Source organism: Arachis ipaensis, chromosome B04, assembly GCF_000816755.2.
Source record: "Arachis ipaensis cultivar K30076 chromosome B04, Araip1.1, whole genome shotgun sequence".
Classification (NCBI taxonomy): domain Eukaryota; kingdom Viridiplantae; phylum Streptophyta; class Magnoliopsida; order Fabales; family Fabaceae; genus Arachis; species Arachis ipaensis.
Window position 1 is genome coordinate 111,163,605 of NC_029788.2, and position 12,997 is coordinate 111,176,601.

Here is a 12,997-nt window from a genome sequence, read left to right on the forward strand (position 1 = left end):
GATCTAGAAAATGAACTAACAATTGTCCTTAACCCTTGCTCCTTTGGTCTTTTTAAGCTTTTCCCGCCAAGGTGTTTCTCCAAGAGTGGAATCCTTAACTGCCTCCACGCCTAAGTCACGTGACTTCTTAAAAAAATCATATTCGCAAATCGGCGCGCACGCGCAAGGTACGCGCACGCGCCGTTGAAGCGTCTTGTAATGTGCGCGGAGGCGTGATGTACGCGCCCATGAAGATCCTGGCTTAGCCGCTTCTCAAGCCGGCTCTTGGCTTTGGCTCCACGTTGCCCTATCCGCGCGGGCGCGCAAGGTGCGCGCACGCGCCCATGCGGAAATTTCCAAAGCTTAATCCTCATGCTTCCTTCCTTTGTACCCGTCTTCCTCCTCTCTTTCGGTCCATTCCTACTCTATATCCTGAAACCACTTAACACACAAGTCACGGCATCGAATGGCATCAAGAGAAGATTAGAAATGTATCTATTTTAGTGCGAAATAAGCATGTTTTCATTCATGAGGCGAAACTAGGAAAGGAATGCAAAATCTTGTATTTTCATATAGAAAGTGTGTGGAATCATTGATAAAACCCCTGAAATCATCACAAGATAAACCCTCAAATTGGGGTTTGTCATGGTACCACCTACCGAAATCACAGAGGCACCCCCAACTGGGGCCCCGTGTGCACGTAGGGATAGGTGGTACGCGACGTCCTGTAGGGTAATAGTGACCTCACCCCACGGGAGATGAAATGGGTGCATCTCCGGACGCCATCGCTCTATGAATGCTGAAATCAGGAAATTGTCAAAAGTGAAATTCTTGAGGAGCACCGTGTCGCCGAATCCAGCATCAGCCAGATACGGGACGATGGCGTCGGGTGGAGGAAGGGTGTGACTCACTCTCCGGGGAAGTAAAAGGTGAGGCCTCTGAAGAATTAAAAAAATTCAGCCTTATAAAGAAATAATTTTAAATTTTTTTTAATTGAATTCTTACATTTTTTTTTTAGTTTTGTAATTAGATAAACTTAATATGATATATAAAACATTAAAGTTAAATAAATATTTCTTTCTAACTTACATCTACTTCTACTTAAAAGCATATTTATATGTTTCTAATTTACACATATTTCTAAATTACATATTACCTACTAAAACAAACCTAACTAGAATGTCATAAGTAGTAACAACCTATCACAAGTAAATCAGAGTTCCAAACTAATAATTATGCCGTAACAACCTTCCACAAGCAAATAGAGTTCTAAATTTCTACTAGAGACCTACTGCTAAAACTACAAACTATGTTCTAGTTCTTCGTGACTACCTTAACCATGGCCACATACAAAAAAAAATTTCATATGGGATTGCACAGAATTAAACACAACAAAACTAACCTTAAAATCGATTGTCCGGGCGTAATGCGACGTCTCGTTCAGCCTGTTGATGTCTCCGTCGTTTCCCGCCTGGCACGCCATCGCAGTGTCAGTCGATAATATGGTCAGAAAGGGATAATAGAGAGGAGAAAGTGGTTGACAAGGTCAAATTGGGGCCCAGAAGCACGCTGTGAACGACATATACTTATAGGCGTCGACAGGCCTTAACTCGTTTACAGTGTAAACGAGATAATAGAGGAGTATTTATTTCGGTAAATATTTTTTAAATTACTTATTTTCGTAATTATTATAATTATTTTATTTATTAAAATAAAAAATCCTTTTTAAAATAGAAGAATATTAGCAATCCATTGTAAAATTAACACTCTAAACAATACACCTCAAAGTATAGAATACAATTTTGCATCACACATTAGAGATGAAAATATAGATAAAGTGTGTATTTATTGGATTAACTAGCGTTTGCAAATGGATATATGTGTTAATTTGTTTTTGGAGAATTAATTGTAATCAAAATTAGATTAGTGTTAATGTGATTTGTATTTTGATATTTTTTGTGAAATATGATTTTGAAAAATAAGTATTGTTTGAATGATGTTAGTCAAAATCAAGTTCAGGTGCATAATTACTGAAGAGAACATGATATTTCTTTGATATTACTTCATTAAAAAGTTTCAACAAAAATATAGTAATATAAAAACAAAATTTCCTTATTTTAGCCAAACGTCCGTTTAATCCAAAAATAAATCTACATTTGGGAGAACAAAATTACCCATACAGACACATTATAATGGAGCATGTCACAGATCTCTATTCTATGTCCTCATCTAATTTCGATAACATATATTAATTATAATCGTAAATTAAGTTATTTCACATTAAATATTTATATTATGGTAATTTTATTTATTATTATAAATACTAAATTAAATAAATTTTTTTTTAATAATTTAATATGAATGATCTTTAAATTAAAAAAATCTTAGAATTTTCAACAGCATCAAGAATTGTGAGTGCCGCACTTGGATCAATCCCAAGTGGCAAGTGCACTTTGAAGGCAGCATACTTATAAATTTACAGTTCCACCACTCAAGCCAGCTCCTCAATCGCACAAGATTAGAACAAACCTTCAGATGTGTTAAGTTCAAAATGAATGGGTATTTTTCTTTTTTTTTTTTTTCCCTTTGTTTGGATATTTACAACATTAGTTCTTTTTGTTTTTGGTCGTGACAACATTATTTCTAATGGATCACTGGGTTTATTTGGGCCACATCGGAGAAGATTAGTTTGTGTTTCAGTTTGGAACGTGCCCCCAAAAAATAGTTTGAATAGCTTGTATAAATTCCTAATCCATGAAGACAATGTGTTATGTTCATGTATAGGTAGTTGAGGCCTTAGCTCGTATGATAATTCGTATGGTTTTTAATATGTTATATTCGAATTCGAATTCGAATTTTAACAAATGTGTTAAGTATTAAAAAAAAAAATCTTTTAATATTGTGCGTGTAAATATGTAATATATATGTTGTGGTACTTAAGATTGAAAATTGTCCAATCCATTTAACCAAAAAAAAAAATGTTAATGGAACAGAGCGAGACATGTATTTAAATACCATGTGTTAAAATATAATTAGGATCAATTAGAATCAATTAGAATTATTTAGTATATCTAAATATTTATTATAGAATATTACGTCTTTATTATTACGATTCTCTTAGTCCCTATAAATACCCTTCTATATTGTATTATTCTACACAACTTGAATACACAACTTGAATATATTTAATAATACACACATTCTTCTTTCAATTTAGTCTCTTGTTTCTAACATGGTATCAGAGCCATGGTATCCTCCTTGAAGATGATAGGTTGTTTTCCTTGCGGGTGAAATCACCGTAGTTTTTGCACTTTTTTTTTCTATGCCATTTTTCTTTACCTTTTGTCACTCCTTTGATGCTTTTTCATCTCACTGACTAGCATATTCTCTCCGTCTTGTGTTTTTTCGAGTCGAATGATCAAACACCAATGTCATCCACTATTTTCTTATTCTCATGAAGAAATCATATAGTTTTTGCTCTCTTTCGGCAGTTCCGTCCGCGTTCTCTCGTGGCAGTTCCGTCTGCGATCTCTCGTAGCAGTTCCGTCTGCATTCTCTCGTGGCAGTTCCGTCTGTGTTTTCTCGTGGTAGTTCTGTCTGCGTTTTCTCGTGGCAGTTCCGTATGCCTTTCGTCTGTGTTTTCTTGTAGCAATTCCGTATGCGTTTCTTTCTGGTAGTTCTGTCTGCACTTCCTTCAGATAGCGGCAGTTCCGTCTGCGCTTCCTTCAGACAAGCGGCAGTTCTGTCCGCGCTTCCTTCCGGCAGTTTCGTCTGCACCCGTTTTATCAGTTTATGCAGTTTTTTTTCTCTTTATTTCGTTGTTTTAAATAAGTTTCAAACTCAAGTTGTCACTTGAGTTTAAGGAGGATGTTAGAATATAATTAGGATCAATTAGAATTATTTAGTATATCTGAATATTTATTATAGAATATTACGTCTTTATTATTACGATTCTCTTAGTCCCAATAAATACCCTTCTATATTGTATCATTCTACACAACTTGAATACACAACTTGAATATATTTAATAATACACAAATTTTTCTTCCAATTTAGTCTCTTATTTCTAACACCATGCATTCCAAACAACTAACCCATTGTCCCATTTCTTTTTTATTATCCACGAATATCTTAAATTTTGTCCCATATCCAAATTCACTGATATATACTTGCTCTGTATTTACCAACCAATCCCGCCTTGCTTTGGAACCTAATTGATTAATAATTTTTTATATAAAAAAATTATAACATGAAGACTAACAAATTGAATTGAACTAATCAATAACATTATAAATATGATTAAATACTTCAGAAATATAATAAGTATAAAGATAATTTAAAATTATTCACAATAATACATAATATATAGAAATAATTAGGTCTTATGCACACATATTTTTATATACATATATAGAGAGCGGACGGAATAGTCATTATCTATACCCGTCCCATATTCAAATAAAAATAAAAAAAGCCTTATCCAAATTCACTCCATATCTATTTTAACTGTTGAAAATACCCGTCTCATTCGAGGCAGGTAGGATAGTTCAATCAAAATTATCATTCTTATTCATATAGTATGGTTTTGACTTATGAAAATTGCATGGAACCTACCGACTCTACTGAATGAACTAAAAATCGGCTACATACTAAATTAGTTTAATTTAGAATAAAAATCAATTGTCAATAATTCAGTCAAAATTTTAATAAATAGGTTAAATTTTTTAACAGTTAACAATTACAAAATATATTACATACATAAATATATTATTTAATTATATCCATAACCGGTTCAATTTTTATAACCTTCATAGGACAAAAAACCATAATAAGCCAATGCCTGGCCGAATTTACGTATATAAGCCAAAACCAAAATCGTTTCAGTAATCAGTCAAAGCATATATTAATATAATTCGAACCAGAGTGGTTCGAACTGCATTCATTAATAATTCGAACCAAAGCAGTTCGAATTACAAATAAAGAGATCTAACTAAATCGAACCAGGTTGGTTCGAACTAGCAGCGCACGTAATTCGAACCATGCTGGTTCGAATTATAGAGAGAGAACCTGCATCAAGTAATTCGAACCAGGTTGGTTCGAATTACACAATCCCTAATTCGATGAAGGCTGGTTCGAATTAGTGGGAGACAGAGCAGTATATATATGGTTGTAAACGTGAGTTGCTCTCATTAGAGGGTGTAAGATGGCTAGTGAGGAGAGTTTTGTTGTTTTGATTCACCACAGAGGATCCATTAAGAGGAAAACTCGTTCCGGTGTGAAGTTCACAGATAAGGATCCTCTTTGTATTGTCGTGAGTCCAACGACGAGCTATGATGACCTTGTTAGATCTGTGCTGATGAAACTTGGTCTGGAAGGTGCGAAGTGGGTTAAGAAGTTTTTCTATCGCATTCCAATCACGGTCCTCCAGGATACCGTGAAGTATGATTGTTTCACGATTGGAAGTGATGAGGACTTGCAAGTCATGTTTCTTTGTCGGCGGCAGTTTCCGGAGGTGAGGACACCAGAATTGTTGGCAAAGCTGGTTGATGTGGTATCCAGCTCAGGGGGTTCGAACGGGAATACCACCACTTTAGCCACGGCAGCCGGTTCTAGTTCCAGGCCTGCCGTTGCTTCTTCCTCCGTCCCTGTGTACGAGCCAGCGGTCTAACCTGTCGCCTCCCCGTCTTTTGCTGTTGATCTCAATGGCAGCGTAGGCGACGAAGTAGGATCATTTGATATTCTGCCGAACGCTTTACAGGGCGTTCCACCGCTTGGCGTCGGAGACGGATTGTTGGGTGATGCAGAGGAGGATGACGTCGAGTCGGATATGATTGAGGATGACAGCGGCGATGATATTGGAGCGACTGAGCCTGCATTGGCGGTCGGTGGTTCTAGTTCTGGCACACAGCAGTATCCACCACATTTTTCCTCTTTGGACCTGGATGCCATGAGGCAGGAGGGGGTTTCTGGGTACTCTGTTGGATTCGGAGCTAGAGATGCGGAAGGGACTGCTGGTCTGACAGAGTTCCAGGTTGGTCAGCAATTTCAGGATAAAGATGAGGCCCTGTTAAGTGTGAAGACTTATAGCATCCGGCGAGGGGTACAGTACAAGGTAGTGGAGTCTAATTATCGCCGGTATGTAGGCAAGTGTTCTGAGTTTGGGAATGGGTGCACATGGTTGATTCGACTGAGTCTCCGGCAGCGCAAGGGCATTTGGGAGGTCAAACGGTACAATGGACCTCACACTTGTCTGGCCACCTCTATCTCGAGTGACCACAGGAGTTTGGATTATCATGTGATTTCGGTGTTCATTACACCAATGGTTAGGGCTGATGCATCCGTCAGTATCAAGGTGCTCCTAAATGCTACAGCAGCACACTTTGGGTTTAGACCGACGTACAGGAGGGTCTGGTTGGCGAAGCAGAAGGCTATTGCCCTCATCTACGATGACTGGGATGAGTCATACAACGAGCTCCCCAGGTGGGTGTTGGGAGTCTAGTTGACGATGGCTGATACAGTTGCAGTCCTACGGACGAGCCCCGTTCGAGTTGGTGGACAAGTAGACGAGTTTCAAGCTTATTTTCACAGACTTTTCTGGACGTTTCCACCGTGCATCGAGGCATTCCGACATTGCAAGTCGCTAGTTAGCATTGACGGCACCCATCTGTATGGTAAGTACGGGGGAACGTTGCTCATCGCGATTGCACAGGATGGGAACTCCAACATTCTACCTGTTGCATTCGCACTAGTAGAGGGTGAGAATGCAGAGTCTTGGACATTCTTTCTCTCCCACCTGCGAGAGCACGTGACACCACAGCAGGGTCTGCTGGTTATATCGGACAGGCATAACGGCATAAGGCTGCGCTTGAGGCTCCTGACGGAGGTTGGTTACCTCCATCTGCATACCGTGCATTCTGCATTCGACACGTAGCAGCTAATTTTGCCCTGACCTTCAAGGGCAAAGACGCACGGAGGCTTCTTGTGAATGCCGCGTATGCCAAGATCGAGGTTGAGTTTGACTACTGGTTTGATATTCTGCGGTCTGAAGACCCGGCGATGTGTGAGTGGGCGAACTAGATTGATTATTCCTTGTGGACTCAGCATCGTGATGAGGGGTGGAGATTCGGTCACATGACGACGAATATCTCCGAGTGTGTGAACTCAATCCTCAAGGGTGTCAGAAACCTCCCTGTATGCTCCCTCGTGAAGGCAACATATGGAAGGCTTGCGGAACTCTTTGTTCGCAAGGGGAGAGAGGCTGAGGCCCAGATGGGAACCGGACAACAATTCAGTCAGCACTTGGTAAAGTGTATTGAGGCCAACTTGAAGACGGCCAGGTGCTTCATGGTGACATTGTATGACAGGGATAACTCCGAGTTCACCGTAGTAGAGACCACTCCGACTGGTTCTTTCTCATTGGGTCGCTACAGAGTTTCGCTTGCCTCTCAGACATGTGACTGCGGGTACTTCCAGGCACTTCATTTCCCGTGTCAGCACGCACTTGCATGTTGTGCCTACTCACGGGTTACCTGGACTGCTTATGTTCACAGCGTGTATCGGATTAGTTCGGTATTCAGTGTGTATCGGATGGGTTTCAACCCGACGCCTGTCTGGCACGTCCTCAACATGATCCATGTCAGGAACTCGCCCAGCACCCCGCTGTGACGCAGCAACCGGAATAGGAACGGCTCTCGGATTCCCCAAGGACATCTCCGGAGACAAGAACCTCTTCCCATGCTGACTCCACCACTCTAGGAACTCATGCGACGGTCCAGGGTCGGCAACAACATCAAACCTCAGCACGGTCTCCGCACGGGACTCCCAATGGAGATGCCATTGCTGCAAGTGGTACGGGAACCATCGATCGCCGCCTCTGCAAAGTATATCAGTGACGTCACAGACCGCCACAACGCCATATGTCGAGGCTCCAAAGCCTCTGGATGCACAACTTGAAGTACGTCGGGGCTGCTATACGGCATCCAGATAAACTGCACAGAGAAACTCAACATTGTCATGGCAACTCATGGACGCAATTCATAAAGCTGTGTTAATTAAAGAAACTTAGTAAGTTGCGTACTCACCTCCCTGTCCTATAACCTGTCTATCCTCAGCCTCCACATCTGCACTCTAGGACCCTTCTCGCTAGCGGAAGGGTTGTAACCTGACCACCTGCATCTCACATGGGTCATATGACTAATTAAATGTCTGAGAGATCTTTAATAGAGTATTAATGAACATGGAGCTATGTATATTAAATTGAAGTAGAGAAGGCTAAATAGAGTACCTCGAGGCCAATGGCCAGCTGAACGTCTCATACCCTGCAGGCCTAAACCGAGGAAATCTCCAGAAGATCCAAGACTGAAGTAGCTATAGTGGGCCCGCTAACTTGACCACATGTCTATTCGCCACTCGGCACATGCACCAGTACAACCATGCCAGTGCTGCAGACCCCCAGCTGTAGGTACCCATCTCCTCAAGCCTGGCTACGTAGGGAATCCATCTGATGTGAATGCGGTTGCCGCTCTTGTCGGCAAACAGCTGCGTACCCAACAACATCATGATGTACGCACGGGCATATCGCCGCACAGTCTCGTCATCGGCTCCCTCGGGGCACTCTCCAAAAGTCTCCTGGAACCAGCTGCAGTTTACTGCGTACTTCTGAACCTAGCTGGGAGGAGGAATCACTCTAAGCAACTCCTGAAACCACACCCAAGCTGGACGGCCACCCTGGATGTATAACTGGAATTCTGATAGGCAGCCGCTCACGTAACGCCCGTCCACTGGCAAACCCAACTGGTACGCCACGTCCTGAAGTGTGATCGTGCACTCTCCGAATGGCATATGAAACGTGTGCGTCTCCGGACGCCATCGCTCGACAAAGGAACTGACAAGGGCCTCATCTAACCGGAACCATCTGTCGTTCAGTCTGGCAAGATGGTATAATCCGGCCATCTGCAAGTAAGGAACGTACCTGTCATCGAGTCGCATGCCCTGCTGCCGCCGCATGCTCCTGATGCATCGCTGTGGCTGCGCATTACATGCACTACATTGTTAGAACCAGCTTCACAACCAATGACAAAAATACCCCAGACAATAAATTATCAACAAAACATCATACCAAAATAAAACCGCATAAAAATCCATTAACGAGAACCACATGCAAAACAACTACCATAAACCACATAACTAAACCACTAACATGAAACAGTTAAACTTAAACCATTAATACAAAACAGCTAACATAAAACAACTACCACAAACCACTAACATAAAACGACTAAGATAAACCACCAACATAAAACAACCAACCTAAACCACTAACATAAAACAACTAACGTAAACCACTAACATAAAACAGCTAACATAAAACAACTAACATAAACCACTAACTAAAAACAACTAACAAAAACCACCAACTAAACCACCAACATAAAACAACCAGCATAAACCACTAACATAAAACAGGTAACATAAAATAACTAACATAAACCACTAACATAAACCACCAACTAAACCACCATCTAACCCGCATGCAAAACCTCTCTACTAAACCACTATCAATACCACTACGATTAACCGCTAACATAAACCGCCACTAAAACCGCATGCAAAACCACTAACTCAGATATACCGCTAGCACGAAGTTTTTTATGTACTAACCTCGTCGTTGATGACCCCGGCTATATGAGCAACTCCGTCCAACCGATATAACCTTGTCGGATCGTCCCCCATCGGCTGAGTATTCCGTTCAGGTCTTTGTCGGATCGAATCTGGGTCGTTTTCTCTGGGATTTGGTGGGGTAGGGAAGAGGAACAATAGTTCGAATGAGGCTGATTTGAACTCCTTATATAACCAAATAATGAGTAATTCGAACCAGGGTGGTTCGAATTACTTGGTACACATTAACATGGATAATTCGAACTAGGCTGATTCGAATTATGAGCAAGTGGAGTTCGAACCACCTTGGTTCGAATTATGTTCAACTCTTTCTTGGTAATTCGAACTGTCCTGGTTCGATTTATTGCTAAATGCAATTTCGAACCAGCCTGGTTCGAATTACATTAAAATACGATTTGACTCATTACTGAAACAATTTTCATTTTGGCTGATATACGTAAATATGAAGTGATGTTGGCTTATTAGCGTTTTTTGCCCACCTTCATATTAGTAAGATTTGTTGCCAGTCTCCTATCTTCCAAATAATAAGCTCCAATAGGGCTAGAAACTAATCGCTTTTCTATTGATTAATAGATACTTAAAGGTTAACACTTAATTCGAAAAACTCCCCAAAAATACATAGGTATGGCAATCCTAGTGAATTCTGATGTATAAACCCATTTTTATAAGCTTGACATCACTTCTTTAAAAAAACTGACAATGCTTATTTGGAATTCTTAAAATTGTATATTTCAATTAATAAAAGCCAATTTCAATCCTTTTTTTTTAAATGGCCTCAAAAGAGTTTTAGAAGAAAAAACTTAGGCAAGAAATATGAGTAACAATAACATTTCCTTTTGGGATTAAAGCAATTAAAAAAATTCGGAAAGATTTCAAATTATTATAGTGGACTAAGAAGAACAAAATAAAATAAATGTTATTCTTGAATTAAAAATTAGAAGAATAAACTTATCAAATTTTCCAAATAGATAAACTTTACTTAAAAATCAAATTTGATGTAAGTATAGACACCAAAAAATTTTTGATATAGTAGGAATTATAATACTCATACACTTAAAACATAAAATCTCTTCTAAAGAGATTATTGTAATAATGATAGAGCAAGAATATATATGTATCAAAATCAAGTTCCTATCCCGTTCTACATGTGAATCAAAAATACAAAAAGCAGTGTTTTAAAAATTGAATCGGATCGGCCGGTTCGACTAAGTTAATCGAAAATTAGTCCTCTAATCAATTTGGTTGACATAGAAAATTGTTTGACAAAAATCGATAAAAAATCGATCGAACCGATAATAAACCGATAAACCAATAGAATCAGACAAATTTTTTAACCGTTTTCAGAATTTAAATTAAAAAAAAAAAATCAGCATATAAAAGGTTGAAAGCATGCCTTCTCGGTTCCTCTCCCTCACACAAAAATTCTAACCCACTATCCCTCTCTGTCTCAGCCACCAGCAGCAGCAACCACCTCTTCCGTCACCGCTGACAGTGACAGACAAAGGGTCAACTTGAAGCTCTTGGCTGTCGATCCTCTTCTCCTCTGATCTTTTCTACAACGTAGAGGGTCAACTTGTTTATGCTAATTATTTTATTTGAATATTTAAAATTATATATTAATTTTTTAATAAATTTTAGAGAAAAATCCAAAACAGTCCCTGACAATTACCTTGAAAGACAACGAGGCCCTTGACAAAAAAAAAATCCAATCCGACTCCTGAAAATTATCTCGAAAGGACAACGAGGCCCCTATGCCAAAAAAAGTCAATGTTATTTTTTTGGCACAGGGGCTAATCAGTCAAAAAAAAAATCAAGGGCCGGATTGGGTGGTTTTTTTTCTTGGAGGCCTCGTAGTCCTTTCGAGATAATTGTCAGGGGTCAGATGAAGTATTCACTCATAATTTGTTGTATATTTAATTAAACCAATCTAATTACGGCTTAATTCTGGTTAGACTATTAAACCATTAAACCAATTACTTGATCGGTTCGGTTTTCACAACCATGACAAAAAGGCTCACTCTCATGCATTAACTACTCAACGGAAAGTAGCCGCATAACGGGGACCAAGACCATTTTTGGGGGACACAGAAACCTTACTAGTACTGACCAAATCACATGGCTATGTATTTATAGCAACAGAGATGATGATGAAATCTTTGGATCACAACCCCATCTTCTGTTGTTTGATATCCACCAACTAATCACTTGGCATATTCATTGTGCTGTCACCTTCAAAAGTGGTACTAAGAACATTACAAAATTTTTTGTTTCCTTCGTAGGATATAATTCATCTCACAATTCAGAAACGTGTATAATTTACATGAGAGAGAGGTTTTCAAGTAACTAGCAAAATAGCATGACAAGTGAACTAGTATTAGTTATACTTCTTCCGAGCTAGAAATTTTTGTGATAAAAAAGCGAATAAGATTTGTTATTGTATGTAGAATCAATATTAATTCTTTTTAATTGAAAGTGTTGGTACTTTAATATTTCTCATAATAATATTATATCATATTAAGCAATTTTAAATTTGATATTAGATTGACTTTAACATGTAAATATAAAAAAATACAATTCAATTTGTACTAGTTTATTAAAAATGAAATCTAATTTAATATAGAAAAACTTTGTGGTGCCTTTTAAATTTTTGTCTGAACATACATGACCAATTTTTAGTAATAAGTATTAAGTAGAGAGAAATTATAAGTCGATCTCATTTTTTTATGTTTGTGATAGACAATTTAATTGTAGATACCATAGCAATAACTTTGGATATATACTTCAATATAATATAATGATGATGTCAAAAATCACATTGTAAACTATTATATAGATTAATATGTTTGATTAAATATGTTTAACTGAATCATTTAATAGTTTATAATGTGATTTTCACATGAAGACATTATCATTGAAATATTTATCTTAATATAAAATAGGATAAAGTACTATTTTAGTTCTCAACATTTTGAACTAAATCCTAATTTAGTTCATAACGTTTCAAACGCTTTATTTTTGTTCCAAAACGTATCCAACAAATTTGATATTGTTCTTCCATTAAATTGACGCGAATAGTTAAGAGAATGAATAATGTGAACTTTAACAATGTTATTTGTTAAGTTATATTTTTTTTATATAAGAAAAATATAAACAAAACCTTCTTCTAATATTTTTTTTTTCAATCTCCTTATAGTAAAAAAATCTAAAATATTATCAATTAATTATTAACGTTCTAGAATAAAAGAAAAAAGGTTTAATTTTACTTGCACGCTAAAATTAAATTAAACATTATTGATTCTTAAATATACTAGTTATTCATGTTAAATTTAATAGTAAAATA

At 38.2% G+C, this 12,997-nt stretch overlaps 1 pseudogene; it reads left to right on the top strand.

Annotated features, from left to right (window-relative positions):
- On the top strand, nt 5,183–9,976 carry LOC107637944 (annotated as a pseudogene).